The 19,868-nt window shown below is 39.4% G+C and overlaps 1 long non-coding RNA gene across 1 annotated transcript; it reads right to left on the reverse strand.

Annotated features, from left to right (window-relative positions):
• Window positions 1–1,039: 1,039 nt before the first annotated feature.
• Window positions 1,040–9,235, reverse strand: LOC103598144. The gene is made up of 2 exons (XR_551176.1): window positions 8,764–9,235; window positions 1,040–2,930 (listed from the first exon to the last, which is right to left on the reverse strand). It is a non-coding gene; the product is annotated as an uncharacterized LOC103598144 (long non-coding RNA).
• Window positions 9,236–19,868: the final 10,633 nt, after the last annotated feature.

A 19,868-nucleotide genomic window follows, 5' to 3' on the forward strand; every position in this document is an offset into this window, starting at 1 on the left:
CTATGAGTACTCCTAAAATGTCCACTCAACAGCCCTAAAGTTTACACATGTAGCAGTATAATTTATTAAGTCATTAATTTGTGAGCTTTTTTCTTTCCATGTATTTTGTCCTAATCCATTCCAAAAACGTAGTCAAGCCCTTTGTGCTCTCTTGTGTCAAAGGGGTTAGAATTAAAACCAGAAACCAGAAGATACCTATAGAACATTTAATTTTCTAGTAAAAAAATTCTACACCCACGGTTGACACAGAAGCCACAGAGCCACCAGATTTCAAATATAATAAGTAGACATGGATAATGAGGATATCATTCCTAACCTCCATTATTCAAGCTCCATGCAAGCCTCTCACATTCTTCTGTGACTTACGGGAGAGGAAGGCCCTCAGAAATGACTTAATCTTCCACCAGTTCAGCAGAATGGAGATTTGGAGTCAGATTTGAAGTAAAGTGAAAGAACGTGGAATTTTTTTTACATCCATTTGCAGAGTTAAGAGTTGTACTTGTTATACATATAGTAAGCTTGGTGACAGAAAAAAAAATTTTTCCTCCATTCCAATTCCAAATTCTCAGGTGAGGGACTCTGAAAAGCTCAGCTGAGTCTAATGCCCACCCTAACCCAATCAACTATGATCGCAGGAATAGTGTAATATTGAAACACAGCTACCGGGAACCAACTCTTTCGACCATGTAAATCAGAGACATCATTTCACAGAGAAAGTGAGGGGTCATCAGTTTGAAATATCCATTACAACATCATCATTAACTTTTTCTTCCACTCAGTCCAATTCAGAGGGTATCATCACTGCCTAATTGTTATCTGGTCTCTTTGGCAGCTTCAGTTTGAGTCATCTTCCAAAAGTGATGTAGCTCCAAAGTCTGACTTCCAACACCAAGTCTCTCTCTGTCTCACAGTTCCAAAATTCATATCCTGAATACCCAAATCTTCCTCCAGATGCCTGCCACTGATAGAGCCAACCTAATGGCCTTCCAGGTATATAGTCAGACTAGAAATACCAGGTAAATAATTACTCGGTTAATCATTAATTCAATCAACAAATATTTATTAAATGCTTTTACTTCCAGGTACTGGTATAGTTACTAATTATACAACCTCTCCCATTCCACCAACCTTAAGTTATGAGGTTATACATTGCACAAGTATCATTATACTGCAAATAATAGCATCACTCTAAAATGCCACAAATATTCCCACTTCACGTTTACTCATATACAACCCCTCCCTTCCCACAAAGTTTACCAGAGAAGAATATATGTTGTTCAGAATATGAGTATTATTATAGTTCAAATAATACAATAATATCAATGTAAAATATTAATGATATTCCCCCCTACATTTAACAATACAACCCCTCACCCTAGCAAGCTTATTAAAACATTATACATTTTATACTTTAAAAGAGCATCATCAAGACCAAATAACATATGACACCAACACAAAATTTCAAGTATCTGCCACCTTTTAACATTCAAAACTACTAGTCCCCTTCTATCAATTCAACCATTTCTTCCAAAATAAATTAACCCTTCAAAATATTTACAAAAAAATGTTCCTTCCTTTCTTCCCACACCATTATCTTCTCAGTCTTCTCAGATCCTACTATTCAAATTCCTGGTTGGAGTCCAGGTCCCTACTTCACTTGTAGACTGGGATTTCCTCTGGTATGAGTGTGGTTGGAATAATATAACTGTTGTTGTATAACAATATATTATATAAAATATTATATAATAATATAACAGCAGTTATATTATTCCAACCCCAAGCCTCTCATGTGTCCTACAATTTTCAAGTTTTCTGATATGATAACCAAAAATCTCCCTTCTGGCATCTATTTCTGCAATAGATAATATCACAAGCATATTCCAAATAATGTATATCTATCCAGTCCTCTTCCTCCTGTCAAATCAGGCTCTTATTCCTCCAGAGAAAGTAAAGTCCCAATATATACAAGACTTTTAACATAGTTTCAGTAGAAAATATTCAATCATAAGGATAGTGATTTCATTCTCAAGAATTTTGTTGGATCCTGGATGTCTTCAGCACCTGAAAACTGGGATTTCTCCCACTGGAAGTGACAAAGCACCTCCAAAGTCTTTCATGAGCCCCATCTTTCTAAAGTTCAAAGAGTCGCTATCTGAGCGTAAAGCTTAAAAGAATAAAACATCAGTCCCACTCTCATAAAAGCTTGGAAACAAAATAAAATCCTGAACTAAAGGTGACACCTGAAGTGGCTGACACTCTAAAGCCCCATCTCTTATACGAGAGCATTTCCCAAGCAACAGTCATGTTCCTAGACCTATGTTCTTATTAGAAAACATAGTCCATAACAGGAGCTTAATATTATGTGGATAAAAAAAGGAGAAAATCAAAGAGATAGAAGTGTCAGTCAATCCATGACAGCTTCTCAGATTTTTACAAAGTATAAATTTAAATCTTCTACTTAAAAATTAGTACTCATGGACAAGATCTCCTCTCTTAAGAATGGAACCAAATAACATTAATATATTTTAGCAAAATTTAGAAATTTGCTATATTTGCACCTTTATTTTCCAGATTTTTCCTATTACCTTACCTACACATAGTTCCTTACATATTTAAATCTCTTCTCCACTGTGCCTGAGATAACCTCCATTTTGTCCTGCAATACATTCCTACCTCCTGTGTTCCAGTCCTCTTGTCTCTGAATTAAGATATGTATACAGCGACCAGTTAGGGCCTTTCCCTATTTACTTCCCTGAAATGCTACTAAAGAATTAGCATTTATGGAAGTATGCAGAAGTGATACTTGGTGTCCAGATGCTCTTGGAACTTTGGCTAGGCCACTTTCTAGGCAAGTTCTTGGAGTATGGTGGCATGCCAACTGACCAATCATCCTGGTAGAGCTAATGTATGGCAGCTCTGGTCAGAAACACCTGAGTGGGACAAACAAACATAACCAGATGGTAGTCAGAAACCATGAATAATCCTCACATGCCCAGTTGGAAAACTATCTTCCCATGCACTTTGAAATGAATAGAACCATTCATCTCAACACCAGCCTTTCAGATTTTCATAGGAATCATGTGTCCTAGATACATTTACACTGTATATCCTTTGTAATTTTTTAAAATTGGTTATGAATATTCATGAGATACAAAGCTGATTGTCACTACTTGTGCCCATGATGTGAGGGCCAGATTCATACTGGCAGCATAACCATTACCACAAATTACATTTATGCCCCGTGTCCCAGACCCAATTATCCCCAACCTCCCTCCCCCTCCCCCTTTGCACCCCAACCCACTTTGTAACCCAAGGAATGTTCTCTCCCTCTGCAAGTCCAATGCACCACTGTGGTCTTTCTTTCCTTCCTTCTTTCTCTCTTAGCTCCCACATATGAGTGAGGACGTGGTATTTATCCCTCTGTACTTTGCTTATTTCACTCAACATAAGCTTCTCCAGGCTCATACATGTTGCTGCAAATGAGAGTACTTCATTCTTTTTTATGGCAGAGTAGTATTCCATGGTGTATATATACCACAGTTTCCTTATCCAATCATCCATCAATGGACATTTAGTTTGGTTCCATGTCTTGGCTGTTGTAAACAGAGCTGCAATGAACATGGGAGTGCAGGCATCCCATCAACATGATTTCCATTCCTCTGGGTATATACCCAGAAGTGAGATTGCTGGATTGTATGGAAGATCTATCTGTAGTTGTTTGAGAAACCTTCATACTGTTTTCCACAGTGGTTGCACTAATTTACAGTCCCATCAGCAGTGTAGGAGTGTTCCCTTCTCTCCACACCCTCGCCAACATTTGTTATTCACCATCTTTTTGATTATAGCCAGTCTAACTTGGATGAGGTGGTATCTCAATGTAGTTTCAATTTGCATTTCCCTTATGACTAATGATGTTGAGCATTTTTTCATGTACCTGTTGGCCATTTGTATGTCTTCCTTTGAGAAATGTCTATTCAGCTCCTTTGCCCATTTTTTAATAGGGTTGGTTGTTTTTTTACTGTATAATTGCTTGAGTTCCCTGTATATTATGGATATTAATCCATGTCAGATGCATAGTTAGCAAAAATTTTCTCCCACTCTGTAGGCTGTCATTTCACTCTGTCAATTGTTTCCTTTGCTGTGAAGAAGCTTTTTAGTTTGATATAGTTCCATTTGTTTATTTTAACTTTTGCTGCTTGTGCTTTTGGGCTCCTGTTCATAAAGCCTGTGCCCAGACCTAGTTGCTGAAGTGTTTTGCCTATATTTTCCCTTAGTAATTTTACAGTTTCAGACCTCACACTTAAGTCTTTAATCCACTTTCAGTTGATCTTAGTGTATGGTGAGAGGTAGATATCTAGTTTCATTCTTCTGCATATGGATATCCAGTTTTCTCAGCACCACTTGTTGAAGAGGCAGTCTTTTCCCCAATGTAGATTTTTGTTACCTTTGTCCAATATCAGATGACTGTAAGCCTGAGGGGTGATTTCTGGGTTCTCAATTCTATTCCAATAGTCTGTCTATTTTTATACCAGTACCATGCTGTTTTGGTTACAATGGCTTTGTAGTATAATTTGAACTCAGGTAGTGTCATGCCTCTGGCTTTATTTTTATTTTTATTTTTTTGCTCAGAATTTCTTTGGCTATTTGGGGTCTTTTGTTGTTCCATAAAAAGAGTACGATTGTTTTTTCCATTTCTGTGAAGAATGTCATTGGTATTTTGATGGGGATTGCATTGAATCTGTAGATCACTTTGGGTAGTATACACATTTTCACAATGTTAATTCTGCCAGTCCAAGAGCATAGAATATCTTTCCATATTTTTCTGTCTTTAATTTCTTTCAAAAGTGGTTTGTAGTTCTCATTTAGAGGTCTTTCACCTCCTTGGTTAAATTGATCCCTAGGTATTTTATTTGTGTGTGTGTGACAATTGTAAATGGGCTTACTTTCTTTATTTCTCTTTTTGTTAGTTCATTATTTGAGTATATAAATGGAACTGATTTGGAGGCATTCATTTTGTATCCTGCAATGTTACTGAAGTTATTAACCAGCTCTACAAGTTTTTTGATAGAGTCTTTAGGTTTTTCTACAGATAGTATCATGTCATCTGCAAATAGAGAAAGTTTGACTTCATCGTTTCCAATCTGGATTCCCTTTATTTCTTTCTCTTGCCTGATTGCTCTGGCTAGTACATCCAGTACTATTTTGAGTAGAAGTGGTGAGAGTAGGCATCCTTCTCTTGTTCCTTTTCTTAAAGGAAAGGTCCTCAGTTTTTCCCCATTCAGAATGATATTGGTGATGGGCTTGTCACCAATGGCTTTTATTGTGCTGAGATATTTTCCTTCTATAACTAATTTGTTGAGAGTTTTTATCATGAAGGTATGTTGAATTTTGTCAAATCTTTTTTCTGCATCTATTGAGATAGTCACACAGTCTTTGTCCTTGAGTTTGTTGATGAGATGTATCACATTTATTGACTTTCATATGTTAAACCATCCTTGCATGCCTGGGATGAATCCCACCTGATCATGGTGTATAATTTTTTTAATATGCTGCTGTATTCTGACTTAATATTTTGTTGAGGATTTTTGTGTCTGGTTCATCAAGGATATTAGCCTGTAATTTTATTTTTTTGTTGTGTCTTTATCTGGTTATGGTATCAGAGTTATGTTGGCCTCATAGAATGAGTTTGGGAGAGTAGCTTCTACTTCATTTGTTTGGAATAGTTTGAGGAGAATTGTTATTAACCCCTCTTTAAAAGTTTGATAGAAGTTGGCTGTAAAGCCATAAGGACCCAGACTTTTCTTTGTTGAAAGATTGCTAATTACTGCATCAATCTCCTTGCTCGTTATTGGTCTTTTCAGGTTTTCTATCTCTTCTTGGTTCAGTTTTGGTAGTTTGTATGGGTCTAGAAACTTATCCATATCTTCCAGATTTTTTTTTTTTTTGTCTTTTCCATGACCAGTAAGGGGATCGCAACCCTTGGTGTGGTGTCACCCGCACCGCGCTCAGCCAGTGAGCGCACCGGCCACTCCCATATAGGATCCGAACCCGCGGCGGGAGCGTCTCTGCGCTCCCAGCGCCACACTCTCCTGAGTGCGCCATGGGGCCGGCCCTATATCTTCCAGATTTTTCTATTTGTTGTCATACAGTTGTTTATAATAGCCTCTAATGATTCTTTGTATTTCTGTGCTATCGGTTGTAATGTCTCCCTTTTCATTTCTGATTTTTTGTTATTTGGGTCTTCTCTCTCTCTCTCTCTTTTTTTTTTTTGTTCACCTAGCTAATGGTTTGTCTATTTTATTCTCAAAAAACCAACTTTTTGTTTTGTTGATCTTTTCTGTTGTGTTTTGGGTCTCTATTTCATCTACTTCTGCTCTGATCTTAACTATTTCTTTCCGTCTACTACCTTCAGGTTTGGATTGTGGTTGTTTTTCAAGTTCTTTCAGGGACAGTGTTAGGTCATTTATTTGAAGTCTTTCTGTTCTTTTGATGTAAGCATTTATTGCAATAAATCTGCCTATTAGTAATGGTTTTGCAGTCTCCCACAGGTTTTTGTATGATGTATATTTATTTTTATCAGTTTCTAGAAATTTTTTGATTTCCTGTTTAATTTCTCCTGGGACCCATAGGTCATTCAGGAGCTTATTATTTATTTTCCATGTACTTGTATAATTTCCAGAATTTCACTTATTATTAATTTCCAATTTTAGTCCATTGTGGTCTGAAAAGATACTTGGAATGATTTCAATTTTTTAAAAATTTGCTGAGGCTAGATTTGTGACCTGGTATGTGGTCTATCATGGGGAATGTTCCATGAACTGATGAAAAGAAAGTATATTCTTTAGTTGCTGGGTGAAATATTCTTTATATATCTGCCAGGTCTAGTTAGTCTAACATGTAGATTAAATCCTGTGTCTCTTTGTTGATTTGTTGCCTGGAAGACCTGTCCCATACTGAGAGACAGGTGTTCAGGCCACCCGCTATTAACATATTAGGGCCTATTTCTTTCTTTAGGTCTAAGAATGTTTGCTTTATATATCTGGGAGCTCCAGTATTGGATGCATCTATATTGATGATTGTTATGTCTCCTAGCTGGATTGATCTTTTTATCATTGTATAGTGGCCTTTGTTGTCTCTTTTTATGTTTTTTAGTTTAAAGTCTATTTTATCCGATATAACAGTAGCTACTCCTGCTCATTTTTGGTTCCCATTTGCATGGTGTATCTTTTTCCATCCCTTCACTTTTAGTCCTTCTGTGTCTCTATATGTGAGACAGTCTCTTGAAGACAGCATATACTTGGGTCTAGCTTTTTAATCCAATCAGCCAATCTGTGCCTTTTGAATGGGGATTTGAATCCATTCACATTTAGGGTGATTATTGACAGAAATTGTTTAATTCCTGTCATTTAATTGCTTTTTGTTTAGATGATTTAAATATCTTTTGATGATTGCTTCCCCTTTTATTTCTCTTCTTCAATGTTAGTTGGATATTTGAGGTGGCATCATTTAGCTTCTTGCTCTTTCTCACTGGCATTTTTGTTTTAACAGCAGGTTTTGCTCTTTTTTTGTTTATCTGTGGCAGTGACATTCATTATTCAGATTCCAGATGAAAGACCCCCTTGAGTATTTCTTGCAGGGCTGGTCGTGTGAAGGTGAAATCCCACAATTTTTGTTTGTCTGGGAAATACACTATTTTCTCCTCCTTTCTGAAGGAGAGTCTTGCTGGGTAAAGAATTCATGGCTGGCAATTTTTTTCTTTTAGTGTTTTGAATATATCATTCCACTTTCTTCTGGCCTGTAGATTTTCACTTGAGAAGTCTGCTGTTAGTCTGATGGGTTTCCCTCATAGGTGACTTAATGCTTTTCTCTTGCTGCTTTTAAAATTCTCTCTTTGTCTTTGAGCTTTGCAAATTTGACTGTAATGTGTCTTGGGCAGGATCTTTTTGGATTGAATCTGTTTGGGGACATTTGAGCTTCCTGGATCTGAAGGTCTGCATCTCTCCCTACCCCTGGGAAGTTTTCTATTATTATTTCCTTGAATAGGTTTTCAATACCTTTTCCTGTCTCCTCCCCTTCTGGAATACCCATAATTCAGATGTTAGAGTGCTTGAGGTTGTCTGCTATATCTCTTAGATTTTTCTCATTATTTTTAATTCTCTTTTCCTTTTTTTGTCTGCTGGGTTATTTCAAAAAGACCATCTTCATGATCTGCAATTCTTTCTTTTCCTTGCTCTAGGCTGCTGTTCAAGCTCTCTGTTGTGTTTTTTATTTCAGTAAGTGAATCTTTCATTTCTAGGAGTCCTACTACATTCTTTTTTAAGGTATTAATCTCTTTGTAAATTTCCTCCTTCATATTCTGGGTATTTTTTCTTTTTTCACTGTGTTCTCTAATTGAGTCTCCTTTTATTTCTTCAAGCTTTCTTAAGATCATTGCTTGGAATTCTTTTTCAGACATTTCAATGATTCCCTGTTCTATGATGTCTGGGATTTGAGCATTACTGTATTCCTTTGGTGGTGGTGTTTCTTCTTGTTTATTTGTAATTCTAATATTTTTTCATTGACGTTTGGTCATTTGGTAGAGGGTTTGTTTCTTCTGTTACACTGACGTTGGCTGTGGACTGGCCCTGGTTGCTACTGTGTTGGTGAATTGTCTTCCCTTGACAGTAGGTGTGGTGGTGGTTAAGTTAAACCACCTTGGGTCCTGTTCCAGAATCTGTGGTCATAAAATGAGCCCCCAGCTCTGCACCATTCTGTTGGGCTTACCTCGGCAGGTCGGGCTGTGTGGGCTGGCACTCCACTCCAGGTCGGCGGTTGCCTCTGTGGCATGGTTCTGCTCGGCTCACCTTGGCGGGTCAGGATCATGCAGGCTGGTGCTCCCCTCTGGGTCCAAGGAGGGGTGAAGGGTCACCTCTGCCATGTGGTTCTGCTGGGCTCACCTCGGCAGGTCAGGGCCACGTGGGCTGGCGCTCCCCTCTGAATCCAAGGAGGGGGGAGGGGTCACCTCTGCCATGTGGTTCTGCTGGGGTCACCTCAATGGGTCAGGGCCACAAAGGCTGGCCCTAAATTTTTCTGAGACCTATAATTCTTCATTTAAAAGGGGTTGCCAGAGGTCACACTATCCATTTCCTACCTTCAAGCAGAACTGCACCCAAGTTAGATGAGTATAATCATAGCTAATACTAACACAGTGCCAAGCACTGATCTAAGATACTAAGATGTGTGTGTGCACGTGTGCGTGTATGCGTGCATGTGTGTATATGTATGTGGAGAGAGAAAGAGGGAGATTTAATCTATACAATAACTCTAAGAAATAAATATTATTATCTCCACTTTAGAGATGAGGAAAGTAAGGTATAGGAAGATTAAATGATTTGTCCATGACTATAAAGCTAGTAAGTAGCTGAGCCAAGATTCGAACTCAATCTGTTGTGACAGTCTACACTCAATCATATCACTCTATGGCTTCTACATTATTTTATGGCTATTAAATAGTACTCCCAGGATGTCTCCACTTACCTAAGTTGAAAGACAGCAAGCAAAAAGGAAAGAAACTAAACAGGAGTATAATTGAGTACTATATATTTCCCTTTAAGCTCAGAGAAATGTATCCCACCATAGAAAGAAAAAACAAAAGCCATGATTTTTCATAAAGGAGTGATGGACAGATCAAATTCGGACTTTTACTAGATTCCCTTACACGGTATTACAATTGAAAATGTTCTAGGGAGAGTTTCTTGGGGTAGTTTTTATTTTTTTATTTTTGGTCTCTTTAATATAGTCTCAACTAGACATAAAATGGAAAAAATGTACCATTTCCACCAAGCTTTTGAGTTTTATGCTACAAAAGTGTTACTCATCCTACCTCCACCCCCAACTCCCACTGCCACCCCCACAATGTAACAATCCAAGAAGTAGTTCAATGTACCTTTTGGGAAAAGTGCCTCTTTGCAATTGTTTTGGATCATAAGAACATACCCTTTTCTCCCGTGACAATTTCCCTCCTCAATTTCCCAGCAAAGTGTTTCCTAATGCCTAGACTGTTGGCAGTATTTCTGCTAAGAAAAGCTACTTTCCAATCCTGCCCTGAAGGTTATAGCCTCTTGCTGAAAACCTCAACAGCTCTGCCAGCAAACAGGACAGAGAGGTGGGTTACCTGGCCAATTACTACTGTGATAAGTTTTCTGTGAAAAGTATCTTGCAAGAACACATTCATCAGACCTGCCTCATGTCACAGAGGATAAACAAGGAAAAAGTGTGAATGTTGGGGAAGGGGCGGAAAAGAGTGAACAGTACACAAACAGGATATACAGCTGTTTCAAGATGGAAGAGACAAATGGAGGATAACAGATTCTGTAATTCTTCTTCCCTGGACCCAAATAATATAATCACAAGTTTGCAGAGAAGAATCTGACTTTCTGGATGTATTCCACCACAAGAGTTACAAAGGAACTGATCTATCTATCACAAAATTCTCAAGTGTGTATCTTCTCTTCCCCTGACTTCCAGCCAGAGAGTACTAGAAAAAAACATACCTGCCATATATACAAATTCTAGCCTATTGCTAAAGACTTGCAAAAAGAAGGTTTCGTCCTCCCTCATTCATTCCACTGCCAAGAAATTCTTGCTCTGGTCAAACCCACATCTTTCTTGGATGCCAACAAAACCCAGTCCTCTTCAGATGGTCTGTCTTCCTGGGCTTGGGTTTCGAGTTCAGGAATACTTAATCATGCTGAAGTAGTTCCCCTTGACTCATCCTTCTGATGACCCTGAGATAGGGCAAGCCTCTAGTAAGAGTTCCAGAGGGGGTGGCTTGAGACCAAGGTGTTTATCCCTACTGACCCCCTAGGTAAACCACCCACACCCTGGAGCCAAAGTTCCCATTAGTCTGGCCTTATCTGGCAAAGCCGCCCCTGTTGTTCCTGGCCAAGAAGGTAATTACAGCAAAGTGTTTTATGGTTTTGAGCAGGCTCAGGAAGGAGGAAAGTTGAAGGCACATGGCAGACAGGTACAGAAAAATTGAAGGTGGAGGATTCCAACCACTGCTTTTATGACACAAACACAGTAAATCTGAAGGTTAAAAATGAGGAGTGAGGTATGGCAACTAAAAAAAAAAAAAGATCAATGACTAAATTTTTCAAAACCTTTTGTATGTCAGAGAAACAGTGCAAGAAACTGTTTTATGTCTTGGAGCTAAATTTTTGCCTCAAAGATTTCCATGCAGTTCCCAAATGCTGGCAAGATATATATATTAGACCCTTTATGTGGTTCCAAAAAAAGGCAGTCCAAAGATAGGACTTGGAAGATGTGACTTTGTAATAGCACAGATTTTTCAGACTAAGGTCCAGTTAGTTGATTCTGAGTTCAAGGTGAGTTAGCAAGCTGTCAAAAATGCTAATGTAAAGTTAGGTTGCATTAACAGAAGCATAATGCTTAGAAATAGGGAGATGGTAGTTCCACTCCATTCTGAGCTGTTAAGTCCACACTTGAGATCATTGTTTTTACTGCTGGATACCATACTTTATCACTGACAAAGACAGTAATAGTCTGGAATCCCAGACTATACTGACTGGAAACCAAAAAACCAGGAGAAACGCACATAGTAGCTGCAAACAAAGTCCAGTTAGGAGAACCAAGAGAGACACAGTAGTCATGACCAGAAACAGCAATGGCAATTGAGGTCTACCCAGCAAACTATGTTATGGCTCCTTCAGAAATAGAAACTTTTTGAGAAGATAACTCAGAATGACAATTGACTATAAAGAGCACTGCCCCCAAGTGGCTGAGAAATCTTAGAGCTAGAAGACACCTTGGAGAGCATATAGTCCATACTCTAGTTCTTCCTTTGAAACTCCATTTTCTGCAGTGTTGGGTATACTCATCAATAACATGCTAGTTTCAAATTGACAACCAGGCAAAGCACAAAAACTTCACACTTGAGGACACCATTTACCTAGAAGATAATTTGGTAACCTTCCTCATTAGGGTGAAGATCATTTTTTTAATTGAAAGATAATTTATTATACATATTTGTGGGGTACAAAGTTGACTATCAATAGTTGTATACAATATGTGATGGTCAAATCAGGATAATTAGCTTATTCATCACTATAATACGTAATCATTCTTTGTGTCTGTTAACCAATTTCTCATTAACCCCCCTCCCACTCCCCCAACACTGCCCCTTTCCACCTCTAGTAACCACAGTTCTGTTCACTCCTTCTAAAAGTTCAACATATTGTGATCGCTGTTTCTTTCACTCTCTCTAGCTTTCTTTATTATTTGTTTATTTATGAATTCAGCTCCCACTTATGAGTGAGGTCATGTGGTATTTCTCTTTCTGCACCTGGGTTGTTTCACTTAACATAATGCTCTCCAAGTTTGTCCATGTTGCTGTGAAGGGCAGAATTTCATTCTTTTTTTATGGCTGAGTAGCATTCCATTGTGTATACATACCACATTTTCTTTATCCAGTCTTCCACAGATGGGCATTTAGGTCAGTTCCATAGTCTGGCTATTGTAAATAGAGCTGTGATGAACATGGGAGTGCAGGTATCCTTTTGACATGATGATTTCCAATCCTATGGATATATACCCAGTAGTGGGATTGCTGAATCATATGGTAGTTCTATCTGCAGTTGTTTGAGGAATGTCCATACTGTTTTCCATATGGCTGTACTAATTTATAGTCCCACTAACAGTGCAGAAGTGTTCCCCTTTATCTACATCCTCACCAGCATTTGTTATTCTCTGTCTTTTTGATAATAGCCAGTCTAACTGGGGAACTCAAACAACTTAACAGTAAAAAAGCAATTACCCTGATTAAAAAATGGGCAAAGGAGCTGTATAGGCATTTCTTAAAGGAAGATACACAAATGGTCAACAGACACATAAAAAAATGCTCAATATCATTCAGCATCAGGGAAATGCAAATCAATACCACACTGAGATATTGTCACACCCCAGTTAGTCTGGCTATTATCAAAAAGACAGAGAATAACAAATGCCGGTGAGGATGCAGAGAAAGGGGAACCCTCCTACACTCTAAATTTGAAGTGGTTTTAATTTGCATTTCCCTTATTATTAGTGATGTTGAGCATATTTTTTGTATACCTGTTGGCCATTTGTATGTCTTCCTTTGAGAAACATCTACTCAGCTCCTTTGCCCATTTTTAATTGGATTATTTGCTTTTTACTATAAAGTTGCTTAAATTCCTTATATATTCTGGATATTAATCCCTTGTTGAATGCATAGTTCTCAAATATTTTCTCCCATTCTGCAGGTAATCTTTTCACTCTGTTGATTGTCTCGATTTCTGTGTAGAAGCTTTTTAGTTTGATATCCCATTTGTTTATTTTTTCTTTTGTTGTCCGTGCTTTTGGGGTCTCATTCAGGAAGTCTTTGTGCAGTCCTACATCATGGAGTATTTCCCTGTGTTTTCTTTTAGAAGTTGTAAAGTTTCTGATCTTATATTTAAGTCTTTAATCCATTTTGAGTTTATTTTGATATATGGCAAGAGGTACAGATCTAGTTTCATTCTTCTACATATGGATATCCAGTTTTTCCAGCACTATTTATGAAGATGCTCTCCTTCCCCCATTGTGTGTTCTTGGTGTAGGGCAGAGGTGATTTACAACATTGCGATGTACTTCATCTGAACACTGCTTTGCATGTCAACTACAGGTAAAACTCCAGGGACTTCCTGCACTCTGCCTCTTTCCACAACTTTCTCCAATGTGTACAATTATCCCAGGTACTCAGAGCAGCATAGGCTGACCTCTAATTATTCCTCCAACAGTCCAAGGACTTATATAAATGATTAGATGGATATAGTACTCCCCAAGGAATTCTACTTCCCCAGAAACAAGATGTAGCTGCTCAGCCAATTCTTGTTCCTCATGTTGTAAATCCCATAGTCTTTTCGTTAAAACTATTACATATTCTGAAGATCTGTCCCATATTGCACTGATCCTCAGCCAAAGTCAGTCCCACATTCTAGTCACCATCAAAAAATGCCATTCTTCATAAAAGTAAAAGTAAAGAAGGGATATACACATAGGACTTCCTGTCCAGACACGATAGCATTGATTCATACCTCTCTCCTTTTCCCCACTATGTACAATTGTAAGAAACAAACAAAGGAGAAATCTGAAAAGTAGAACTGGCTAGGCATCCCCAGGATTGTAGGAAAAACACAGTGGCAAGGTGGTTTATATCATGTTACTCAATAGAAGAAAGTAACCCAGGCCTGGCACTTCCTGACCCTCAACTTAACAACCAAACATGGTGCAGGTAAGGTTCATTCCTCCCCCAGATCACATGGAGTCCTGACGATAACACCAGGCCAGACCAGCACCACAGGCAAGGATTGATCTCTCCACTAACACTAAGTGGTCAGGAGAAGTGCTCTTTTTCTCTGTAGGACCTGAAACTACCATGCTACCACCACCCGAGACACTGGGTGGCTGAGTGGCACAGACAAGGAGATCCCGCCACAACAAAAACCTAGGTAGGAAGCACTCTCTTCATCCCCACAAGCCAGAGATTTCATTCCCTAGTTAGAAGGACCAGATGGCCCTGCCTGGGGAAGCCCCTTCTACTTCTTCAAGCAGTACAAGCTGGGACCGGTGGAAGCCCCAGTAGCATAAGACAAACCAAACAGATCAGAATAGCACTGGAAATGTGCTGAAAATTAGACAGCCATTGAAACCACAGCTCAGAAAAGTAGACAAGTAGGACTTGTGTGCTAAACCTAAACAGGGTGAGTAGCTGCTAAAATACAAAATTTAAATAGGGCCCAGAATCTTCTAACATATTAGAGAAAATGTCCAGGATACAATAAAAAAAATCAAAACTTGAATGAGAAGACAGTCAACTGATACTAATACCGAAATGAATCAGATGATGGAATTATCTGACAAGGATTTTAAAGCAACAAAGATTTTTTAAATCATAAAATGACTCAGCAAGTATTACAAATTCTCTTTAAATACATGAAGACATAATAATCTCAGCACAGAAATAGAAATTACAGTAAAAAATCAAATGGAAATTATAGAAATGAAAAATAGAATAACAAATTTTTTTAAGAACTCACTGGATGGGCTTAATAGCCAAGTGTCAGAAGATAAAATCAGTGAATTTGAGGACATATCAATAGGATTTACTCAACCTGAACAACAGAGAAGAAACAGAATGAGAGAAAAATAGAGTCACAGGGACTTGTGGGACAGTAGCAAAAGATCCAGCATTCATATCATCAGGTCCCAGAAAAAGAGAAGAAAGAGTCAAGTTGAAAACTTCCCAGATTTGTTGAAAGTCATAAACCCACATATTCAAGAAGTTTAGTAAACCCCAAACAGGAAAGCCAAAGAAATCCTTTCCAAGACACATCATAACTAAACTTCTGAAAACTAAAGACAAAGACAAAATCTTGAGATAAAAAAATTAAAGAAAGAATATATCAAGATTTAGACAACTGTACACTACACAGTCACCATTGCTGGTTTCTGTATTTCAAGATCTGAAAAATATTTGACCCAAAGACAATGTCTACCAATAATTTTACCCCTCGCCTTCTAGTCACCTTTTGCCTCTCACTTCAGTGCTATTTCCATGACATCCAAAAGACTAGGGAGCAACAATGCTCAGATTTCCTTAGACCTGAAGTTCTAAATTAGAAAATACCCATCCTGTCACTCAAACTAGAACTCTTCATGTTTATTCCCAGCACTATCCTTGGGCATTTTTCAAGTTCCTGAGCTTCTACCTCCTCCCCTGAGAAGATGATGCCATCATTCATTTTTTTTTTCTGCTAAGATATTTTCTACCTTGTCAGCATATATTCTACCCCATATTAATTTTACAGCATTAATCTCACTTTCTTCTTCTGATACCATTTCAAATAGTTGTACTTAATTTCTCATAGTTATGGGATATTATCATAGTCCCCTCCTTCCTCTCAGACTCCCTGTCCCTAGAGCCTCTAAGTTGCCTTCATCCGTCAGGAAGTCTGAGGCTATTTCACTGATCCCAGTTATCTTTCAACAACTCTCTTGAAATTTCTCCAATTTGCTATCTGTTATAGCCAGGACACACATGGGCCTTCCAGCACTGTACTGGAGTCAATAGAATATTTTTCATGACAGCAGAATTCAGGAACTGATGAAAAATGCTACATGTGACCTCTTAAATTTCTCGAATTTTCCTGTGCCACTATTTGTTCCTTGGTTTCTCAGGGGAAAATGATTTGGGATCAAAATTAGAGAGTTGGTTCAACTTCTCTTTTATTCCCATTTTATCCTATATACTCCCCTGCTGCTTCTAATGCTTCACGTTTCAGAGAAAATTGATCTGATAAATGTATTTATATAGAAGTGTTGAAGACAATATGATATCCCTTCATGGGTTATTGTACTTTAAAAGGAGCTCGAAGGCAATAATAAACCCAAAACTAGAGTATATGACTAAATCAACTATTAAAAGAACTTTGGTCTATCCCAAGAGGCAATGTGATGCAAGTGAAAAGGGGCTAGAACAGGATTCTACCACTGATTTACCCCTAAGGACATAACACTGATAGTACGAGCTTGAATAAGTCGTTTATTTCATCTTTCTGGGCCTTGAAAGATACTCACTGGTATGAAAGAGTTTGGACCAGGTGACTTCAAGTTTCTTCCAGTACTTAAATTTTATGAATTGCCAGGGATGAAGACCTTCCCAACAGGCTTCAAATTACACCATGAAGCCTATTTCAGCTGCTTATGAATAAAGTTGATTATGAATATGAGTCTTTATCTTCTCCATCTATTAGAGCAGAGAAAACAAGCAATTAATTTCACCGGAGAGCATTGGAAAAAATTTCAGAGAAGGTAATGTATGAAGAACAAGTAGGATTTTTTTCAGATGGCAAATGTTAGAGACAGATATTCTAGGTAGAGAGCATAAAATAACCTACCAGTATGTAAGAATGTGCTGTATCGAATAAATAAAGAGTGGTTGGGTAACGCTGGAGAACTGAGTATATGGTGGGAGTTGAACCTAATGGAGATCAGGTCCAGACAGTGAATGGCACTGAATGTTATTTCCAGTGTTAGGAGTTAATCCCACAGGCAATGGATAGCCACTGAGGATTTGTCAACTAGGAAGTGACAAGATCACATCTGTGATTTAGGACAAAACCTGTGGCTATGGTGTAAAGGTTAGAGGCAGAGAGGCTTCTGAAAAAGTTATTGCAGAACTCCCATGTTTATCACAGCTCTATTTACAATAGCCAAAAGTTGGAACCAACCTGAATGTCCACTGACAGAAAACTGGATAAGGAAAATGTGGTATACATGCACAATGGAATACTACTCAGTCATAAAAAATGAATGCAATTCTGCCATTCTCAGCAGCATGTATGAACTTTGAGAAAATTATGTTAAGTGAAAAAGCCAGGCACAGAAAGAGAAATATTGCATGTCCTCACTCATAGGTAGGAGCTAAAATATAAATAAATAGATAAATAAATAATAAAAGATGCAACAATCACAAGAATACATTGAACTTTCAACAGAACTGTGGTTACTAGAGGTGGGAAAGTTGCGGGGCGGGGGCCTGGTGAGAAATTGGCTAATGGACACAAAGGATGATTACATTTTGGAATGATGAATATGCTAATTAGCCTGATTTGAACATCACATATTGTACACTGGTATTGATATTTAACTCTGTACCCCACAAATATGTATAATCAATTATGTTTCAATAAAAACAAATTTTTAAAAAACAAGTAATTGCAGAAATCTAAACAGAAGGTGATGAGAGCCTGAATCTCTCTTTCCAGGATAGAATGAGGATGCGAAAGGGGCAGGGAAAGATGGGTAGTACTTTGGGGGAAAAGTACCAACAAGTTAACCATGCAGCTCTCCCCTAAGCTTTCCCAGGGCAAGAACAATGCCTTACACTTTTTTTCTGTCTCCAACAATGCCCAGTTATCCACTAGGCTCACAACAGGCATAGAACACGTTAATCCCCAAAAGTTAAAAAATCAGGAAGTCCTTGGCTCTAGTAAGCCTTCCGAGCTAGCTTTCACTTGAGGTAACAGAAATGACCTTGCAGGAGTCCACAAAGAGGTATTCTAAGTCAGTCAGGAAGTCTGATTTGGATAACTTTATTTTTATCTATCTATCTATCTATCTATCTATCTATCTATCCATTCATTCATTCATTCACTTATTCTTGTTATTATTATTGTTTTACATTCTAAGATGTTGTTGTGGAGCAGTTGGGGGGAGAGGGAGAGGGGAAAGGAGAGGGGGATAGAGTGGGGGGAGGAGGAAGAAGGAATGGCCTGGTTCAGGTCCATGGCATCCCCCTCATTCCAGCAGTGGAACCCAGGGGTCTCCCTACAGAAGCTTGGTTGTGTCTGGGCTGGATTCAGACTTCAGTGGGGCATGGCTGAGGCCATCGGCCCCCCATCACCCCAGCTTGGGAGCCCAGAATGCTTCAGACGGTGACCTGATCGTGGTCACTGGGCTGGATGTGAACATCAGTGGGGCATGGCTGAGGACCTCGCCTCACCTCCACCCCAGCTTGGGAGCCTGGGGCACTTCTGGCGACAGCTTGGTGGTCATCGCTGGGTTGGAGGCAGACACTGGAGGTCGTAGCTAAGGCCCTTGGCCCTCCACCACTCCAACCTGGGAGCCTGAGGTGCTTCCAGAAGCTGGCTGGTGGTCGTTGCTGGGCTGGATGTGGATGTCAGCGGGGGTGTGGCTGAGGCTCTCAGCACCCCCGACCCTGGCTCAGAAGCCAGGGACACTTCCAGCAGCAGCCTGGTGGTCATCACTGGGCTGGAAGGGGACATCGGGGAGGCATGGCTGAAGCCCTTGGGTCCCCTGACCCTGGCTCGGGAGCCTGCAGAACTTCCAGCAATGTCCTGGTCGTCATCTCTGGGCTGGGTATGAATGTCAGGGAGCCATGGCTGAGGACCTTGGCACCCCCCCCACACATGCTGGCTGGGGAGCCTGGGGCACATCTGGGGATGGCTTGGTGGTCATTGCTAGGATGGATGCAGACATCAGGGGGACGTGGCTGAGGACCTCGGCTCCCCCCCACTTCTGGCAGCAGCTTGGTGGTTGTTGCTGGGTTGGATGTGTTCACTGGGGGGCTTGGCTGAGGCCCTTGGTCTTCCACCACCCCAGCTCAGGAGCCTGGGGTGCTACTGACAGTGGCCTGGTGGTCGTCATTGGGCTGGATGCAGATGTCAGGGGCGGCATGGCTGAGGCCCCCAGCTGTTCCCCCCACCCTGGCTTGGGAGGTGTGAGGATTCCAGCCCTTCTAGGTTTTAAGGTATTCTTTGGTGGTGTTAGACCTTTACTGGTTAATATCAGAACTTTGTCTCTGATCTGTGGGATTTTTTTTTTCTTTCAGTTCTGTGTTGGATTATGCACTATTCCCACCACTTGAACTCTGCACTATAACTAATTTGTTGTCTTTTGGCTACTTCTACAATGGGGGAACTTCCTGTGGGAACCAGCATTTGAGCCCTGCAGTTGAGCTACATTGCTGCTTTGCTGTTGATTCTCTGGGGAAGGCTTTTTGTGCAGCTCAGGTTGTCATTGTTAACCCTGTTCTCTATAACGGATTAACTAGTTATGTTATCAACTAATCTACCTAAAAAGTTAATGGATAAAAACAGTTCAGTGTCCCTTACGGATCTTACAACCTAAAATGGATATAAACTCTTCTTCAAGCTATGTACTCGGTCTGTACCACATCTCAAAATAACAAGTTCCGTGTGCTTATCACCTCTTTTATTTTCCTAAATTTACTTGAAATTTTGATATGCACAAATATAGGTAACCCAGTAAAGAATTCTAGAATTTGG

Source organism: Galeopterus variegatus, unplaced genomic scaffold (genome assembly GCF_000696425.1).
Source record: "Galeopterus variegatus unplaced genomic scaffold, G_variegatus-3.0.2 Scaffold2517, whole genome shotgun sequence".
NCBI lineage: Eukaryota > Metazoa > Chordata > Mammalia > Dermoptera > Cynocephalidae > Galeopterus > Galeopterus variegatus.